The sequence below is a fragment of the Dama dama genome, chromosome X, assembly GCF_033118175.1.
Source record: "Dama dama isolate Ldn47 chromosome X, ASM3311817v1, whole genome shotgun sequence".
Classification (NCBI taxonomy): domain Eukaryota; kingdom Metazoa; phylum Chordata; class Mammalia; order Artiodactyla; family Cervidae; genus Dama; species Dama dama.
The window spans coordinates 28,421,843-28,442,804 of record NC_083714.1 but is presented as its reverse complement, the minus strand read 5'-3'; the positions used below and the strand labels follow the sequence as shown (position 1 = coordinate 28,442,804).

Sequence of the window (20,962 nt, the reverse complement as noted above, 5' to 3'; positions counted from 1 at the left end):
AGATAAAAATAGGATACTATGTGTGATTTAAAATTGGCAAGGACAGGCTTTCAGCATGAAGAAATCTCTTTGAGCTATTAATCATGAGCTATGTGTTTTTGTGACAGTGAAAGGTAGAAGCTCTAATTAAACATACCTTAATAACCTTCTCTTAGAAAATGTCTTTAAAAAAATAAATGTGGCATCAAATAATCTATGGAAGGTGGGGAGTAACTCTTCTAGAGTCCAATATAATGAGGAAGCACTCCCTGACAGAGAAGGTTGCCAAACACTTGCACAAATTACTAAAGAAAGCTGGGGAATCAGTGGCCATCTGTTCAGCGTGATTCTCAGGCAAATGTGCCTGGAGCCAGGGGGCTGGTTGACATGATCTTAGAAGGGAAAGGCCTTTTGCTTTACATTTGATGATTATTGGAGATTTTTCAAGCCTTAAAAATGCCTAAAAACTTAAGGAATGAAATAAGATGTGCCTTTGGCTCATGTGGTGTATGTGTCTCCCTCTCGAACATTTTGAGACTTTATGCCAGAGACCACTTGGAGGCAAAAGACACCATTTATTTTCCTTTTTCTACTCTTAGTACCACACATTAAAAAAAGTTATTTTCCTGTTGCTTGGGTAAAGAGCTATTATTTACTGGGCCTCATTTTAAAATGTTTTTATTGCTTTTTAAAGTGGTCAAAATGACACTTTTAAAACCCACAATTTTGTGTGACCTGCATATTGAGCCAGCCCAGACACCACTTGAAAGGTCTTTGCAGGCCACTATGGCTCCATACACAATAATAATCAATACCACTTAGACTACTTATTGGGTGTATACTAGGTGCCAGGAACTGGTAGGCACTTTACATATATTATCTCATTTAATTCTCTCAATGATCTGGCAAGGCAGGTATCATTATTACTTCACTTATAATGAGGGAAATATGTCTTGGCCAAGTCAGATAACTAGCCCTCAGTCACATAGCTAGTTGTTCTAAACACTGAATTATGAACTCAGGTCTCTCTGACTCCAAAGCCCACAGTTCTTTTCTATATTACACTTTCCTAATACTTTGAGAACCCTGGCGTATTTAAAATAAGGCTCTGAAACAAATACAGCTTCTGATTTGAATGTATTTCTAGGTTCAACTGATTTGTTTCCTGGTCATTTTTGACATATTGCTAAGATTGGGTTTCAGAATTGGAGAGTCCTAGGTTTGAAGTTTGAAGTCTTCCTCTTCTACCCATCACCTGTGTGACCTGTAGCAAGTTAATTAACCTCTCAGAACTCCAGGGTCCTCTTCTGTGAAGTAAATCAAATAAAAGAACCAACTTCACAGAGCTATTTTAAGGATTAAATGAAATAAGTGAAAGCATATATCAAAATAATAAAGAGCAGGTAGTGAATTTTCTAGAAATATTAATAACAATGATACAAGAATGGATTTTGAACTTATGGGACCTTGACAGTCCTCTTCCCCTGCTCAATAGTTAACTCGGTTATCTCCCTCAGAAGGCTTTCCAGTTCCAAGAGGGTAAGAAAATGTTGCCTACCACTGAGAATTTAGGTTTATCAATTGAATGGAGGCTGTCATAACAAAAGAACCTTGTTTCTTAAACTTAAACTTCTTAGCAGTCTATCTTCCCATTCTTAAGGTCTGAAGAATAACTACAAAAATATAAACTAACCTCAATCAAATTAAATCACAATATTCTAGCACCATAAACCTTTAAAATGTTTTATGAGTAGAATTCACGCCTATTTACCGGGCCCTTTCCCTGGTGGCTCAGCGGTAAAGAATCTGCCTGCCAGTGCAGGAGATGCAGGTTTGATCCCTGGGTAAGGAAGATGCCCTGGAGAAGGAAGTGGTAACCTACTCCAGTATTCTTACAAGGGAAATCCCATGGACATAGGAGCCTGGTGGGCTATAGTCCATGGGGTCGCAAAAAAGAGTTGGACATGACTGAGTGACTAAACAAACAACATGAGTCTCATATATTGCAAAATGAAGATTGGGACACATGGCCTAAGCAAGAATTTTTTTTTTTCTGATTTGTAATCTGATTTATAGGCTAAGATTTATGAAGACATACAAATTAAACTGCATTTATGCATTTTATGCATCACTTTTTGGGGGAAAAATATAGGAATTCCATAGAGTTGAACTCTCCCCAAAATCAGGTGCTGCTCCACCTCCTTCTTTGGGGTGAGAGCTCATCAATGATCTTTTGAATCTCCTTGAAAAGTAGAAGGTGATTAACATCTATTACAATGTTAATAACTTCATTCTAGAGTTTCCTTGGGTTTCTCTTACATACCTTCACTTGTAGAACTCTTATTAACGCAATGCTCAGTTTACAGAAACAAATGTTTCCCCTCATTTTGAGTGTTGGTAAAAGTAATGCATATTCAGGGAAGGAAAAAAGGTAATTAGCCCCAGAGTTTGATAGACATTATTTAGTAGTTATCCAGGTAATCTAAAATCCTGCATGTAATCAATTATTTATCAGTATAATGAGAACTTTAATTTTCAAACTTCCTATCCAGTGTCTTTCAATCATTGCTGCAAAACATTTGAGAGCCAACAACGCAGAAATTGTTTTATAGGCCTGTGTTAGAAATGGTCAGATCCCCAGTAATCTAAAACAAATCACACACATAGAATGATCTTTTTACTCTGAGCGGTATATAATTTAGGCTTTGAAAAAATTGTATTAAGGAGTAAATCTAGCAACTTTCAGTGATTGAAAAAAAAAACAATTATTGCAAAAACAATTTGCAATCCTGTTCATAGAATACTCACCCAATGCCGTATTTTCTCCTGAGTTTTCCAAGGAAATTGTACTAACAAGTGAATCTAGATAAAGGATATTGAAAGCAGTGGGGGTTAGTAAGAGTCTTATTTGTTTTCTATAGGTCTCTATGTAGCTTTTGCTATTCAGGGTCTTCTCTGCTTCTCCTCCCCCATCTTCTTTCCTCTTCTACCTTGTTCTTAAAGAGATTGCCCTATTAGTTGAGGGTGATTCATTTCTACTAGTGGTGAAAAGGCATTTTCTTCCACCACTCTGAGGTAGTATTAATCTGCTAGGCCTTCATAAATTTCATTGTGAAGGGACTTAATTTGTTTCCATTATGAGAACTTTTGAGCACATTCAGTTATCATAATCAAAAAGCACTTAACTGCATGTGTGCTATGCCAAGAGAATTACAGAGACACATTTTCTGCCCTCTGAGTGTTCAAGTTTAAGAGTAAGTGCCAGGTTTTGTGGATCACTGTACAGAAGGGCAAGATGATGCCTGATCTTGCTGAGCAAACTTGAGGTCAGAGTGTCTGTCCAGACCAGAGGACCTGTCTCACAATTGGGAGTTTCAAGGTAGCTGGGAGGCAATACAAGAAGTCCAGCCATGATAAGGACACAAATGGAAGCATAGTTAGTGTAGATGGGAGAGAGAAATGCTTCCAGAGGATCAAGCACAGCCAAAGGGTATAGGCAGGAGTGGAATCCAAGCATATTCATGTCAGACAAGAAGAAACAGGTGATAGAGCTTCGACCCAGATTCAAAACAGATAGGCCTGTCTATTTAATAACACAGCCATAGTGGGAATCTGTTTTCCTTCCTTTGCCTTAATTTTAAATAACTTTTCTGATATATTTGGTTTAAGAGTACTGGTTTGGGCTACTTCCTCAGGTGAAGCAGTTAACTACTGATGCTGGAATTGCAACACAGACTGGAATCCTGGAGTGAGCTCTTATTATTTTCCCTTTGAGGCCATATAAATATGAATAATCATTCATTTGAAGATCAGATGATATCTAGTGTCTCTGAGCTTCAGTGTATCTGGACCTTTTCTTAGAATTCCTTCTTTCTTGGCAATGAAATACAGAATATAGGCTGACTTCCATCAAAGCAGCTTTTAACATTTAAAATAAAGGAAAGCAATTGGTGTCTGAATAGAACTTTTTCTCCATTCCTTAGTCCCTAAGGACAGTAGATTTCCCAGAAAGGGATCTTAGATTATGGTAAATTCCAGTGAATCTGGTAAATACAGTGTTAAGTACCAAATTAGTCCCTGTTTGCAACTTTTAAAAAAAAATTATTTATTTTAAAATATTTGCCTTGTACCCCTAGTTGTCATTTAGCTTGATGCACATTGGCTACTACACTGGTTTCAACTCAGACAGTGGTATTCTTTATAGTATCAACTATGATTTGGTAAAAAGATACTAGTGCCCTTTCTGGAATAAAGGCAAACATAAGCCCTTGGGAGAGTGAGAGAGGAAGGAGTCAAGGTCTTTAAGGGATTCTTGACAAGCTGCTAATTACTTTTGTTGGCATTATGCCATTGTACTGAGCGACTGAGCAACAAATGCCATTGTACATGCATTAAGGATTATCTTGATGTGGAAGCAGTGAACCAGAGAGTTTTCACTTGGAACCCTGAGGGCAGGAGTAAGGGGTTGAAAAAACTGTCCTAAAGAATTCTGGAGCAATAAGGCCAAGAAAGAGGAGGGCACCATTTAAGTCTGACAAAAAGTTCTCATAATTCTTGCTTGTTTCTTTATTGTGTGTCTGCCTAGTCCCCTCTATAATGAAAGCTCCATGGGGGCAAGGACTTTGTTTTTTCCACTATTGTATTCCCACCGCCCAGAATAATGACTGGTATATAATGGATGCTCAACATATGTTTACTGAATGAATGGATCAATGACCATAAACAAATGAATATAGTCACTCGTAATGACCTTTTTAGAAAAATTATTTCAATTAAGTATGATCAAGGTAAATATTTTATAGTATACATGTTCTATTTTAATTTTCCAGAATAATAAAAATACATAATACTATCTCACCTAAGGAGACTGATCTTCATGTTGACACTTGATGTTATCTAAAGTAATTAATTTTAAAGTAGTTATGCCAAATTTGTTAGCTTATTCTTGTATCATTAATGAAGATAATGAACCTTGTCATTGATAATACTACAATTTACTAGCATTTCGTTATTTGCTTTCAGTTTTTGTTTCTGTTTTGAGCAGTTGTGTAATATTTTCTGGTGTCGCTGCTTATAATGGCATCAGTTGTGTTGGGTCAGGACCCATCCTTATGATCTTATTTAACCTTAATTATTTCCTTATATCTAAATATGGCTAAATATAACTAGGATTAGGGCTTCAACATAAGAATCCGGGGGGACACAAACATTGAGTCCATAACACACTCCAAGAGTATCACCACAATAATGCTTAGAGTAACTAACATTTTTTAAAATTTATTTTAACCGAAGGATAATTGCTTTTCAGTATTGTGTTGGTTTCTACCAAATATCAACATGAGTCAGCCATAGGTTTACCCATGTCCCCTTCCACTTGTACATCTCTCCCACTCCCTCCCCATCCCATCCCTCTAGATTGTTACCGAGCCCTGGTTTGAGTTCCCTGAGTCATGGAGTCATGCAGCAAATTCCCATTGGCTATCTATTTTACATACAGTAATGTATGTTACTCTCTCCATACATCCCACCCTCTCCTTCCTCCCCACTAGCCGTGTCCATAAGTCTGTTCTCTATGTCTGTGTTTCCATTGGTATTCTGCAAATAGGTTCATCGTAGCAACTAAGTTTTACTAAGCACTTTTTTGGATGTACCAGACACTGTAATAGACACTTTAAATGAATTATCTCATTGTAATCATCAAATTGGAGAAGGCAATGGCACCCCACTCCAGTACTCTTGCCTGGAAAATCCCATGGACGGAGGAGCCTGGTAGGCTGAAGTCCATGGGGTGGTGAAGAGTTGGACATGACTGAGCGACTTCACTTTCACTTTTCACTTTTATGCATTGGAGAAGGAAATGGCAACCCACTCCGGTGTTCTTGCCTGGAGAATCCCAGGGATGGGGTCGCACAGAGTTGGACATGACTGAAGTGACTTAGCAGCAGTCATCAAATATTTTGGTGTCTTCTCACAATGAATATTTATTTGGCATTCACATCACAATTCTATGAGGGTCAGAGAAAGGAACTCTTTTCCATGTAATTATTCAAAACACAGACCCTTTCCATCTTGTGGCTCTCATTTCCTCTGAGTCCTAGAAGTCTAGCCAGTGGATGATTAAAAAAGAGTGAAGGTTGCCAAAGGGAGGTTTTTTAGGGCCTATGAGTGAAAGTGGTACTTTACCACTTTTCAGTATTCTGAACCTAATCAATCACATGGCTATACTTAACAGTTGAGAAATAGAGTCTACCTGTGTTTTGAGGAAGAGGACAACAAAGGAAATACAGATCTTGGTGAGCTTCAGCAATCTCTAGCACACTCATTTGATTTTCATGGTAACCCACTGAGTTCAGTATCATCATTGTCCTTATTTTACCAATAAAGAAAGGAGAAGTAATTTGCTCAGAGTAACACAACTAGTAATTTGGAGTTGAACTCCGTCCAACTTCAGTGGTTTGCTTTTAAACACTATGCTATTCTTTCTGAACTAGAAATAAAAGTATTATTTCATTACTATAGTGAATGTTTAAAATGTTTAAACCATCTATCAAAGATGTTCTAGCAAATTGCTATGTTTGTGTAATAGATCAGTTTATTTAGTGTTAATTTGTTTTGCTAAGGAAGGAAAGATGAGAAAAAGGAAAGAAGGAAGGAAATAAAGGAAGGAGAGAGAGAGCAAACAAGAATAACAAGCTTTTGGTGAAGATCTTGGATGCTGTTTGTTGTATTCAATGTGTATTTATTAATAGAAGTTTATTCACCATCAGGGTCTTTTCTTCATTGGCATAAATTATAGAGTTACTGTGAATGTGTTTAGGGTGTGATTGTGATAACAAAGTGTATGGAGTCTTTTGTCTGCTCTCCCCTCATAACTACCTCTTCAACAAAGGAGGTTGTACTGTCCAGAAAGACAATGCAGACTCATCTCAGAATTTAAATCCATTTGTCCACATTGACCACAAATTGAAAGGTCAAGGACTAGGATCCTGCTTCCCATTGAACTAAGGGGTTCCTGAAGTGATCCAAGACAGGGCGGGTAGAGATTCCCCCTTCCCTTTTATCTAAGTGAATACAGTACTGAATATAAATGACAATAGGCTGCCCCTTATATTTTGTATCTGGAGTGACTTGCAGCCACTTGGATCGGACTTCCTTTCCTTTGTAGCACATTAAATGGTGCATTGGTTGATTTGTGCTGTGCTCGGTCGTGTCTGATTCTTTGTGACCCCACCAGGCTCCTCTGTCCATGGGATTCTCCAGGCAAGAATACTGAAGTGGGTTGCCATTTCCTACTCCAGGGGATCTTCCCGACCCAGGGTCAAACCCACATCTCCTGTGTCTCTTTCACTGGCAGGCAGATTCTTTACCACTGTGCCACAATTTGTAATATTCAACAAACATCCATTTTTTTCTATTCTTATATTATAGTTGAGAGTTTTAAAATGTTTTATTGAAATATAGTTGATTTACAGTATTATGTTAGTTTCAGTTGTCTATTTTCATTTCAGTTGTACAACATGGTGATTCAAAACTTTTATAAAGTATTCTCCATTTAAAGTTATTATAAAATTTGTCTATATTCCCTGTGCTGTACAATATATTCTTGTGGCTTATTTACTTCATACATAGTAGTTTATACCTATTAATTCCCTACTCTATCTTGCCTCTCCCCACTTCCCTCTTCTTACTGGTAACAATTAATTTGTTCTCTATATCCATGAGTCTATTTCTGTTTTTTAAATTCATTTGTTTCCTTTTTTAGATTTCAAACATAAGTGAAAACATACAGCATTTGTCTTTCTCTATCTTATTTCACTAAGCATAATACCCTCCAAGTCCATCCATGTTATTGCAAATGGCAAAATTTCATTCTTTTTAAACAATGAATAGTATTCCATTTTATATTTATATGCTACATGTCCTTTATCAATTCATCTGTTGATGGACACTTGGGTTGCTTCCATATGCTGGCTATTGTAAATAGTACTGCTGTGAACATTTGGGTGCATTTATCTTTTTGAATAAGTGTTTTACTTTTTTCCAGATATATACCCAGGAGTGGAATTGCTGGATTGTATAGTAGTTCTACTTTTAGGTTTTTGAGGAACTTCCATACTGTTTTCCATAGTGGCTAGACAAATTTACATTTCCATTTACAGTGTATGAGGGCTCCCTTTTCTCCACATCTTTGCCAGCATTTATTATTTGTGGTCTTCTTAATGATAACCATTCTGACAGGTATGAGGTAATACCTTATTGTGGTTTTGATTTATATTTCCCTGATAATTATCAATTTTGAGCATCTTTTCATGTGCCTGTTGGTCATCTGTATGTCTTCTTTTGAAAAATGTCTATTCAGATCTTCTGCCTATTTTTTAATTGCATTGTTTATTTTTTATATTGAGTTGCATGCGGTGTTAATCAATTTTGGATATCAATCCCTATCAGTCATATTATTTGCAAATGTTTTCTCCCATTCAATAGGTTGTCTTTTCATTTTGTTGATGGTTTCCTTTTCTGTGCAAAAGCTTCTAAGTTTAATTAGATCTCATTTATTCTTGCTTTTACTTCTTTTGCCTTAGGAGACAGATTCAAAAATATATTACTGTAATTCATGTCAAAGAGTGTTCTGACTATGTTCTCTTCTGAAAGTTTTATGGTTTCATTTAGGTCTGTAATCCATTTTGAGTTTATTTTTGTACATGGTGTGAGAAAATGCTCTAATTTCATTCTTTTACATGTAGCTGTCCAGTTTTCCCAACCCTACTTATTAAAGAGAGTGTCTTTTCCTCCTTTGTATATTCTTATCTCCTTTATTGTAGATTAATTCACCATAAGTGTGTGGGTTTATTCTGGGCTCTCTATTCTATTCCATTGACATATGTGTCTGTTTTCGTGCCAGTACTATAGTGATTTGATTACTGTAGTTTTGCAATATAGTCTGAAGTCAGGAAGCATGATACCTACAGCTCTTTTCTTCTTTCTCAAGATTGCTGTGGCTGTTTTCATATAAATTTTAGAATTATTAGTTCTAGTTCTGTGAAAAAATGCCATTGGTGTTTTGATAGGGATTGAATTGGTTATGTAGATCGCCTTGGGTAGTATGGTCATTTTCACAATATTAATTCTTCTAATCTATGTTGAGAGTTCATTTTCTTTTGATAGATGGTACAATACTATCCTAATTCTAGCTAAGTTGCACTAACAAAGTGCAGAATATGAAATTCTAAGCTTCTAAAAGTTATTTTCCTACCATTCAGATGGTATGTTTCTTAAAATGCCGGCATATCTCAAACATCTTATTTCAGCCTTCTTGAAGCACAAGAAGGAAGTATTTCTCTAGCAAAGCTGTTCTCCTACCATATTAAGTGAAATTTCTCCAATACTATAATAGTTCTGGTAGCTTTTGAAGGTGGAGGGAGATAAACTGTTTAGACAGTGTGTGAAAGAGCTTAAATGTTTCCTTCCTATATTAAGGAGAGTAGCACACTGGAATAGTTTCATCTTAAAATAAATTTATGTTCTGTGGTTGTTGGTAAAAAGATAAGGAAGTACACTGGACTGACCTGTTCCGTTATTAAAAGCTAAGTCCAGATTGTTGCCTGTGCATATATATATGGTCAAATGAGAGTTCATAGACAATGACATTACAACATTAGGCTTTCATCTGGTGCTGTTGATAGTAACAATAATATGGATTAGGCCTGTCTTACCAATTCTGAAGCACTCTATAATCTGAGAAAACATTGAAATCAGACTTGTGGAACTGAATTAGAGATATGTGGGTATTAAAATACTCCATCCAACCCATTTCCACATGTACCATCTGTTGTTTCCAGATGTACTGCTTCCTAGAGGCGGTATTCATGGGCATGGTATTATAACAACAACAAATTGGCGTTCCTAGTTCTGAGAACTAATTCCCAGAAATACAAGTTTTCATTGGCTGCACTTCAGGGAATTAGACTCCTCTGTGGCTAGGGACATGCCATTACAACCATGGTAATGGAAATAGACCAATTCAGAGCTTATAAGGCATTAGGGAGCCTTCAAGTTGGGAGCAGTACAAAGTTTCTCTTATGTGTCTGTAACTCAAGGTAAGTTGAGCAACACTTATTAATGCTCCCCCCCTTGGTGATTAGATATGCCTAGCTCATTGTAGATAATGTGTCAGAAGTATCTCTTCTATGTTAAGTTTGATAAGGAAAGTTATAAAACACTCCAAAGACTCTAGAGTATATGCTTAAAGCCTCGTATATTGTCCAGCACCTTAATCTGGTGCTGTCTGTAAAGCAATGGGCTGTCACCTCCCTCAAGACCACTGCTTGCCTCATTAATACCACTGGAACAAATTATCACTTCACAGCCCAGAAATCTTCTATAGCAGTTGTGGTGATTGATGTAACAAGGCTAAAAAATAATGATGAAATGCATGTTCCAGAAGACAGATTCAAATGGCAGGAGCTTCAAAGGCAATTAAATGTGACACAGAAGGAGTCTTCCTGGAATAAAGTATTTTCAAATAAATGGTAAGATAAGTGTGATAATCTCCTAGACTCACATTACACATAAATTAGTTTTCAATGAATAATTATTTCTGAAGGCTTAGTGTGCAATAAAATAAAAGTTTAGAAACAGCCAGTTTGAACTATTTAAAAAATGTATTTTGGGGTTTAAAATGGGAAAAAAGCAATGCTTTGGGACTGGCATATAGGCTCATAGTCTCATAAAGGGATTCATTTATTTGTAGCCATAGTATTTGAATGACATCTCTTGATATGCTTTAAAGATTCCTGTTGGTTGGAAAGTAATGGTGACTACAGATGTCAGGTTTAACTGCCTTCCTGCGAAGTGAGTCAAACGGTCCTTATGATGTATTGATTCTATACCACTAAGTTCCTAACTATGCTGTGGGAGGAACCTGCCTGCTCAAGAGAGTGTACCTGTGCATTAGACAGGCACATCAAGGTCGCCATGAAGGGGAAATTTAAGACATGTGGAAGTAATTGGAACAGCTGGGCAATGTTAAAGCACTCTGGCATCTAAAGTCTTGGAGAAGGTAAACCTCAAACGGCCTTTTTGGCCCTGTAAGTGCCCTTGTTTTCTTGAAATTTGTGCATATTACAAATAAGATGAGCACTGGCTCAGATGTAGCAAGAGAGGTTATTTTTATAGGAATTCTCCACTAAAAAGTTAATTAATCATAGGACTGTACTTCCAAAGAGACTTTTTAAATAACTTCTAAATAGTAATTTTAAAAAATCATGTGTTTAAGTTTGGTATAAAATTATCTGGGGTTGTATTGGATACTTGTTTAAAGTTATTTCTTCACTAGTCTACTATTAGCCAAATCTGATGAGGTCATTTTGTTGATTTCTTGGCATAATCAAAGGAACACATTTATTTAAGGTAGATTATGTGTCTCTCTTACTCAGAATTATTGAGATATAAGTCAATGCAAGTCAAAAACCATTCATTGCGCTTCAATAATCAGTTTGACATTTTTTTTACAATATCTTGACCACCCTTTTCAATAACATGATTGAATGATTCTGAAATGTTTTATAATTGTACAGATCATCATTAACAGTGTTATTTACCCTGAGTGGGAGTTTGAAGTATCCTTTTGAAAGAAAAATTAAAGATTATTTTGACCTAGTTCTTTAAAATAAGTAATACTTTATGTCAAGACACTGGTTAATATGTAGAACACAGACAGAAATATTCACCAACTGTCAAAAGAGGCTGAGAAATTATTTCCACTTTAAAATGTCTACAATTCACTAGGTTAGACTAAGAGACATAAACATGAATCAAGTGACTTTTTATTACTTAAATGAACTTTAAAAAATTGCATTAGCCTCTTAAAAACGTTGAGTTTGGACTTAGGAAATTCTGCCTTTTACTTTCCTGGCCTGTTAATTGGTTGGAAATACTGACAATACATAGTTATGTATCATGGATGGCAGAAAACACATATGACTAAAATGACAGCTGCTTGAAATAGAAAAAGCAATAAAATGACTGTACTTTTATGACACATTTATAGGCTGGTAATAAAGCTCCTTCCTAATCTCATTCTCTCATCACAGCACCCAAGTGATTTGTGTAATAATTGTTTTATCTATCTTTTTAAACCATGGAAAAGCCAGAAGATGGACCTAATGACCCAGCATTCCTTTTTTTATTGTTACCATCCTTCAACTGCATGCACATTCATAGTCATTTTGAAGAAAACCCGGGGTTTTTTAGTCCAATCCCAAAAGCATGTCACTAAATTCTTGTAACAATTGGTAAAGAATAGGTAACATGTATTTTTTGCACTAACTGCTTTTTTTTTTTTTTCTTTTTTTTTTTTTTTTTTATTATTATTTTTTTTTCCCAGTGGGTTTTGTCATACATTGATATGAATAAACAATGTTGAGAACTGGTTGCTTATATAGGGTAGTTAAATTAAAACACAGATATAAGCCTTTTTAACTGACTACTTGGAACCACCCCACTCCCAATTAGTCATGTAATATTTTGAGAAAGGAAGTATACTTACATTCACTGAGCGCCTGCTCTGGGCGAAACACCGTCATGTATGTAAACTTATTTAACAGCAATTTCACAACAACATTGTACAGTAGTTATTTTTACCCCTATTTTTATGGAGGAAGAAACTCAACCTTAGAGATGTTAAGGAGCTTCTCCAGTGACATAACAGCTACTCAGTGGCAGAGCCAATATTCAAATGTACATCTGCCTTGTTCTAACTATTACATTGCATAGCTTTTAAATAAATGTGGAGAATATGTTTGATAATAATGGTTATATTGTAATACATTGGAGCAGATCTGTGTAATACTATTCATCAAGATAAAGTATGTGTTTAGTTTGTTAAATTGCTTGGTTTAACATGCTGGAATAAATTAAATTCATGAGCAATATCAGAATGTACAGAATTGTGTTGATTATATTAATGCTATTTTATAAATTATAGTAATGATTTTCATATAGGAACAATCTATACACGTATTTAATGGAAAAAATAAAGTTATTTGCACCCACACATTCATAAAATTATGGGTTTTAAAGCTACAATTTCTGTTTTCCACAACCTTATATATAAAATAATTCAACTACCAAAATTGAAAAATGATATTGCTTCACATTTGAACTATCTGTTGCTAGGTGTAGGGACTGGTAAAGATATTCAGGTGCAAATTACGCTTTAAAAATAGGACTTAAATATATTTAATTGTATAATATACTTTTAGCTTTAGGTTGTAATACAATCAATTACTTCACTGTCATTTAATATTGACATATTTCTGCTGAAAAAAAGGCCAATGACTATGGAAAGCAATTGTATCATTCTACATGTGTAGAAATCTTGCAATATAATTATATTCCTGTTATGTTCCTACTAATTGTTTATGAATGTTTAAGGCTTTTTATTTTTTTCACTTTCAATTTAAATGATACCTTTTTTTGCTGTATTACAGAAAGAATAGGCTAAACCTAGAAATGCATTTATAAGATATAGTAACTATATAAGAAAGTACATCAAAATAAGTTCCTATTTTTTAATGAGATGAATCAGTGCTATATACCTATGATAACCCTTTAATTCCATATAACCTTGTAGTTCAGGGCTTCCCAGGTGGCACTGTGCTGTGTTTAGTCACTTAGGTGTGTCTGACTCTTTCTGACCCTATGGACTGTAGCCCGCCAGGCTACTCTGTCCATGGAGATTCTTCAGGCAAGAACACTGGAGTGGGTTGCCATGCCCTCCTCCAGGGGATCTTCCCAACCCAGGGATCGAACCAAGTCTTTCACATTGCAGACAGATTGTTTACCATCTGAGCCACCAGGGAAGCCCGCCCCCCACCACCTCAGGTGGCATTAGTGGTAAAGAACCTGCTTGCCAATGCAGGAGACATAAGAGATGGGGTTCTAGACTTTTGAACTCTGTGGGAGAAGGTGAGGGTGGGATGTTTTGAAAGAACAGCATGTATATTATCTATAGTGAAACAGATCACCAGCCCAGGTGGGATGCATGAGACAAGTGCTAGGGCCTGGTGCACTGGGAAGACCCAGAGGAATCGGGTGGAGAGGGAGGTGGGAGGGGGGATCGGGATGGGGAATACGTGTAAATCCATGGCTGATTCATGTCAATGTATGACAAAACCCACTGCAATGTTGTGAAGTAATTAGCCTCCAACTAATAAAAATAAATGAAAAAAAAAAAAAAGAGAGATGGGGTTCTATCCGTGGGTCAGGAAGATCCCCTGGAGGAAGGCATGGCAATTCATTCAAGAGTCAGACACGACTGAAGTAACTTAGCACGCATGCATGACCTTGTAATTCTGTAACCTCTCTGAGCCCATAGTTTTCCTTTATTAACTGTGAAATGGGATAGTAACTACTACTCTGGGCTCCTATGATAATTATATAAAGAGTAATGAACAGTGTCTAGCGATGAGTAGTTATCAATTTGTTATAAAATCAATTAATATTTTTGTATATAATTCAACACTTTGAAATATGATTTATGAATATCTTAAAATCTGATGCAGAATTTGATTTTTAAAATGAATGAAATCTCAATTACACTGCAGCTGCTTATCAGATCCTTTTGCTAGCTTCCCCAACATTGATCAAAATGACATAGACCTCTCAAGAATATGCCTTGTTTACCATGTCTTACCCAGACTTTGCCTCTTATGTTTCACTAGTTTCCATCTCAAAGCAGAATGTTTTGATATGACTGCCTGACATGACTATTTTGATGGAAGCATATTGACATAACCATATCCAAATAATCCTTTCAAATATAAAATCACTGTTTTTTCCTTCCATGGGTTGTATATCATATCAGATTTTCTTTAAAACTATGGCTCTTTATTTTCATATGGACGGTTCAAAGGAAATATCAATAGCTTTTGTTTAATGTAAAAAAAAAAAAAGAAAGAAAGCACCACCCCTACACAAACACCTTCCTTGAGAACTTAACATATGTTATTAGAAGCCTGGTTAAAGGATTCCGTAGTTTAGAAGGGAAATACAGTGCAGATTTCTCTAGAGACCAGTTATTAAAGAAGTTTGGGGGTAAGAAGTTTAAAGCTAGCTTGGTGGGCTTATTTCCCAGGCTCAATGTGATTTGGGAGAGGTGTCATAGGGCTAGGTATTGGGTATTGGGACAATGGTCTCTGCCCAGAGCCTTGGAATGGATTTTGCTGTCGCACAATGCAGGCAACAGAGACTGAGATAACTAAAAATAATCAAGGCGCCAACCAACGTTTTAGGATCGCGTATTCGTCATATAGGTCCAAGAGGTGTAGGCGTAGGCCGTGTTGGGGTAGAGGTGCCGGAAACTGTCATTGAGTGGCACAGCCTGCAGCGGTTTCCTAAAGCCCTGCTGCTTTTGTGGGGTGAAGCCAGCATTCTTTTCACTTCCCTTTGGGTTGCAAAGGGCAATTTCTTCATGAGCCATGTTGAGGTCCGCACATAGCACAAGGGGCTTGTGGGATGCCAGACCCTTCAGGAATTTGCAAAAGGTTTCATCCCAGTGCTGGCGATACTCCAGGCGCACCAGACCTCGGCCTGCATTAGTCACAGAGGCTGTGACGAGCACAAATGCATCATGTTCAGCCACAGTCATTCGGCCTTCCTGATCATGTTCTTCCTCACCAATGCCACAGGAGACTTTGAGTGGGCATTGAGGGGAGAGGAGGCCCACACCACTGTACCCTTCCTTGTCTGAGGAAGCTGACCAGTACTGATGGGATAACCCAGACAGCTCTTGAAGTTCAACTGGTAGTTTGTTCTCTGAACATTTGGTCTCTTGGAGGCACAGGATATCTGGGGCTTCTTCCTTTACCCAATCTAAACCTTTCTTCTTAATCCAGGTTTGAAGCCCATCCACATTTCATGAGCAGAACTTGAGTGTGGCTGATTTGCCACTGGGTGAGGTTTTCTGATCTGGGGAGAGGGGTCTTCATACAGAACTGCACCCTCTCCTGCTGCCTCTTTTTCGCTCCTGCCTTACTCTTCTTGGCCTCTGGCTAGATCTTGGGCTCTTCCCCGTCTTCGACCACCACTCCCTTTTTCCTGTGTTTCAAGCATCACTGTAACAAACGCCCTTCTGCACCAGTTCCACGTCGCCCACTGAAGCAGTATTTTGATCGTGTTGCCTGCTTCAGTCCCTGTCTGGCTCTTCCTTAACCCAGCACAAAGAATCCGTATCAGATATTCTTGAACCTAGTTGTCCCTCTAGCACCCAAACTGCGTGGTTCTTTCTCTTCCAGTTTTACTCATATTTAAAGTGTTTGTTTGTTTTTTTTCATTGAAATGTATTGCTTTTATAGTCATAAAAAAGAGAACTATTTTTAAAATGCATACAATTGAGTTAGCCTCCGAGGGGAGGGGTGATTTTTGTCTTCCAAAATCATCATTATAAGAGTGCATAATGTATGTATATCACTGTGGAAACTGTTAGAAGAATTATTCTCATCCATCATCCCCAGTGTCTTATGGGGTTAGCAAAATCAAGAAACCTGCCAAAAACAAATAGCCATTTAAAAACCATTTTCTACTGGAAAACAGGACAAATTCTATGATAACAAGGCTAAGTCTATATATCACTAGAGATTAAGTATGACCATTGTAACTGTAAGAGATCATATAATTTGAAATGGTGGCCAGTAAACAAAATGAATTATGACTGATACTCCTTTGTGAGAAAAGCATGTGTGATAAGCATGTGGCTCCTAGTTTTATGTCATGTGGGTGCCAGATGGTGCCTAAGGCCAACCTCATCTTTTACTCCATTTCTGAGCTTCTTGTCATCTCATACCCTCTGGGATATAGATCAGGGGGATGGGGTGAGGCTCAAAGATAGGCTGAGGATGACTGCTTTACATAACCCAAATATTTAATAATTTTGTTGCTTAGACCTTGTCACATTATTAAAATATAATGTACCCTCTTCCTTTCTTTTTAGTATACTTGTCTCCTCTCTCTACCAAAATATCAAGTGTTAGAAAGTTGTGCTACAGATTGGGATTTTGTGTCTGTATGTGTGGATGTTGGTGGGTGGGGATGGAGTAGAGAATGACGTATGCAGTTGGTATAAGATGCTGAGACTCATGTTCCTTGATTTTTTAGAAATTTTGATTCTCTGTTTCTGTGTCACAAAACAAGTAATTCTAAAATAGTGTAACTGAAGAACTATAAGATACTGTGAAATAATAAGGAATATTAAAATGTGCTTTCAAACTAAAAATGAATCTCTATTCAAAGAGAATTTCTTGGAAAATGCAGTGAAAAGGCCAGAACATTGGGAAGAGATACAGATGACAGAGATTTGGAGAAATATTTGTGTTAAAAAAAAAACAGGCCTTTTTTTTTGCAAGCAGCCTGCCTGACTTTAGTTATATAGTAATAGACAAAGATTTGAATGAGTAGAATGACAATAGGAAATATTAATATGAATATATATATAACTGAATCACTCTGCTGTACGCCTGAAATTAACACAACATTGTAAATCAATACATAAATAAAAAGAAAAGAAAATACCAATATGGAACAGGCTCTACTTTATAAGGCCACGTTGGTCTGGCATATCCCATACAACAGGCAGATGTTCAGATAGTGTCAATAATTAAGCATTTGATGAGGATCTGTGAGCGGTGTGTTTTTATAATATAATGGATGCAGGCATTTTGATTCCTGTCTTTGATGGCTTTCAATCTAGAGGGGACCATATGACATGCTGACATACAACTCATTGTAAAGAAGAAAAAAATTTTTAATATTGCTTAGACTGATGTTTAAATAGTGTTAGTGCATAGAACAGAGAAGTTAATGGCACCTACTCTGGTACTCTTGCCTGGAGAGTCCCATGGACGGAGGAGCCTGGTAGGCTGTGGTCCATGGGGTCACTAGGAGTCGGACACGACTGAGTGACTTCACTTTCCATTTCGTGCATTGGAGAAGGAGATGGCAATCCACTCCAGTGTTCTTGCCTGGAGAATCCCAGGGACAGGGGAGCCTGGTGGGCTGCCATCTATGGGGTCGCACAGAGTCGGACATGACTGAAGTGACTTAGCAGCAGCAGCAGCAGCAGTGCATAAAACTCATATAATCTGGATCAATCCAAAAAAGTTCTCTGAACCAAATGAACCTTAAGATGAAACTTCTAGAAAGAGTTTGGTTACTCTTACTTTTGAATTAGACTTATTAAAGACTGCTCAAGGAACTCTGCAATCTATTATCTAAGCCCAGAGAGGAAGACTGCTGTCATAAGAAAAAGTTCATGAAGAGAGACTGTTGAAGGCTTTGGTTGGGTTTAGTACATGCTGATTTTATGGTAGCAGTATTTCATCAACTGGTACTATAAAGACTATTACATACTACTCATGTGATTAGAAGATAGCAATCATTTTGATCATCTTCATTTTTTCTAGGATATTTGTAACTTATAAAATAGGATAACCTGATTAAATTTAGTCCCTTGAATCACAAGGAATTCTAGATTATTTCCTTTTTAATTCTGGGAGAACTTAAGCCATCTGTTGCCTTGAAGCAGAGAGATTTAGCAATCAGGCACAGCAGTAAGAAGATATTTGTCTAGGGATGCTATTAATTAACAAACTTGGAAAGCATTCTGAATTTCTTACCTTAAAGTCAAAGCACCCCTAACAAGTACATTGGACACTTATATGATTAAACTTGTCTTGGATCAGATGCTCTTTATGTTCTGCTTTGGATATACAGAATAAAATGTGGATAGAATGTATTAGATCCATTACCATAAAAAGAAAAAAGTACTAAGTGATAAAATTGTTGATTCTGAGATACCAAATAAGTGTGCATTTATAAAACCTGAGTATTTCTAAAAAAGTATCTTGATATTTTCACATAATCCTTTTTCACTTAAAAGTAACTCTCCTGGCATTTCTTCTAATTAACTACTAAATTTAAATTGGAAAATTTGTGCAACAAATTTTGAGGGAACTGAAAGACATTTTTTGTTTCTTCTTAAATCAATTTTATTTAGGTATAATTACATACAATAAAATTCACCCATTTTAAGTACATGCATTAATGAGTTTTGACAAATACATAACCCATAAAAATCACCACCACTATTCAAGACTTAGGATGTTTCCATAACCCCTTAAGATAGATTTTTTTTTCTCATTCCTTGTCAGTTCTACCCTATCCCCAATCTCATTGATCTGGGAATCATTGATCTGCTTTCTGTCACCATAGATTAAATTTGCCTTTTCTAGAATTTCATGTTAGTGGAATTGTACAGTATTTCAGTTCAGTTCAGTAGCCCAGTCGTGTCTGACTCTTTGCAACCTCATGGACTGCAACATACCAGGCTTTGCTGTCCATCACCAACTCCTGGAACTTGTTCAAACTCATGTCCATCGAGTCGGTGATGCCATCCAACCATCTCATCCTCTGTCATCCCTTTCTCTTCCTGCCTTCAATCTTTCCCAACATCAGGGTCTTTTCCAATGAGTCAGTTCTTTGCATCAGGTGGCCAAAGGATTGGAGCTTCAGCTTCAGCATCAGTCCTTCCAATGCATGTTCAGGACTGATCTCCTTTAGGATGGACTGGTTAGATCACCTTGCAGTCCAAGGGACTCTCAAGAGTCTTCTCCAACACCACAGTTCAAAAGCATCAGTTCTTCTTCTGTATATGACTTCTTTCACTTAGAATGAGGTTTTTGGAGAGTTTCCTTTTCCATTGTTATTGAGGGATAATTGACAAATTAAAAATTCTATATATTTAAGGTGTGTACAGTTTGATGTTTTGATATATGCCTGCATTGTGAAATAGCACAGTCAAGTTATTTAACATACCACCTCACAAAGTTGCCATTTTCCCTGTCATTCCTTCCTTTGTTCCTTCCTCCCTCCTTCTCACTTTCACTTCCTCCCTCCCTTTCCTTCATTCCTTTCTGTGAGAATACTTAAAATCTTCCCTTTAAGCAAATTTCAAGTATTCAATACAGTAGCTATGTGCTTCCCAGTTGGCTCAGATGGTAAAGAATCTGCCTGTAATGTGGGAACCCAGATTCAATCCCTGGGTTGGGAAGATCCACTGGAGAATGGAATGACAACCCACTCCACTATTCTTGGCTAGAATATCCCCATGGACAGAGGTGCCTACAGTCCATGGGGTCACAAAGTGTCAGACACATCTGAGTGACTTAAGCACAGCACAGAACAGGAGTGTAGACATCTCTTTGAGATCGGATTTCTCTTCTTTGGATTTATACCCAGAAGTAGGATTGCCGGATCATAAAGTAGTTCTATTTTTTAATATTTTGATGAACCTTCATACTATCTTCAAAAATGATTGTGCCAATTTACATTCCTAGCAGCAGAGTACCAGGGTTCTGTTAGTTCTGTCTATATCCTCATCAGTACTTATCCCTTTGCTAATAGTCTTCATAAGAAGTGTGAGGTGGTATCTTATTGTGATTTAGCTTCAGATTTCCCTGATGATCAGTGACACTGAGCACTTTTTCATGTAACTGTCGGCCATTTGTATGTCTTCTTTGAAGAAGTGTTTATACTGAGATTTTTTTTCAGTCAGACTTGTTTTGCTATTCAGTTGTATGAGTTATATATATATAACATATATATATGTCTATATATATATATATAATTTTTTATGTTAGATATAAATTTTATGTATTTATATATATAGGTCTTCCCTGGTGGCTAAGTTGGTAAAGAGTCTGCCTGCAATGTGGGAGACCTTGGTTCAATCCCAGGGTCAGGAAGACACCCTGGAGAAGGGAATGGCAACCAACTCCAATATTCTTGCCTGGAGAATTCTGTGGACAGAGGAGCTTGGTGGGCTATAGTCCATGGGGTCACAAAGAGTTGGACAAGACTTAGTGACTAATGCTTTCACTGTTCATATATATATATATATATATATATATATACACACACACACACACAT

The 20,962-nt window shown here is 36.9% G+C and overlaps 1 protein-coding gene and 1 pseudogene across 1 annotated transcript in view; one reads left to right on the top strand and one right to left on the bottom strand.

Moving 5' to 3' along the window:
• The window catches only part of TENM1 (teneurin transmembrane protein 1), an 887,850-nt gene that overhangs the window by 67,248 nt on the left and 799,640 nt on the right, over nucleotides 1–20,962 (top strand). The window lies entirely within an intron of this gene.
• LOC133052582 (DNA-(apurinic or apyrimidinic site) endonuclease-like) lies at nucleotides 15,140–16,418 on the bottom strand (annotated as a pseudogene).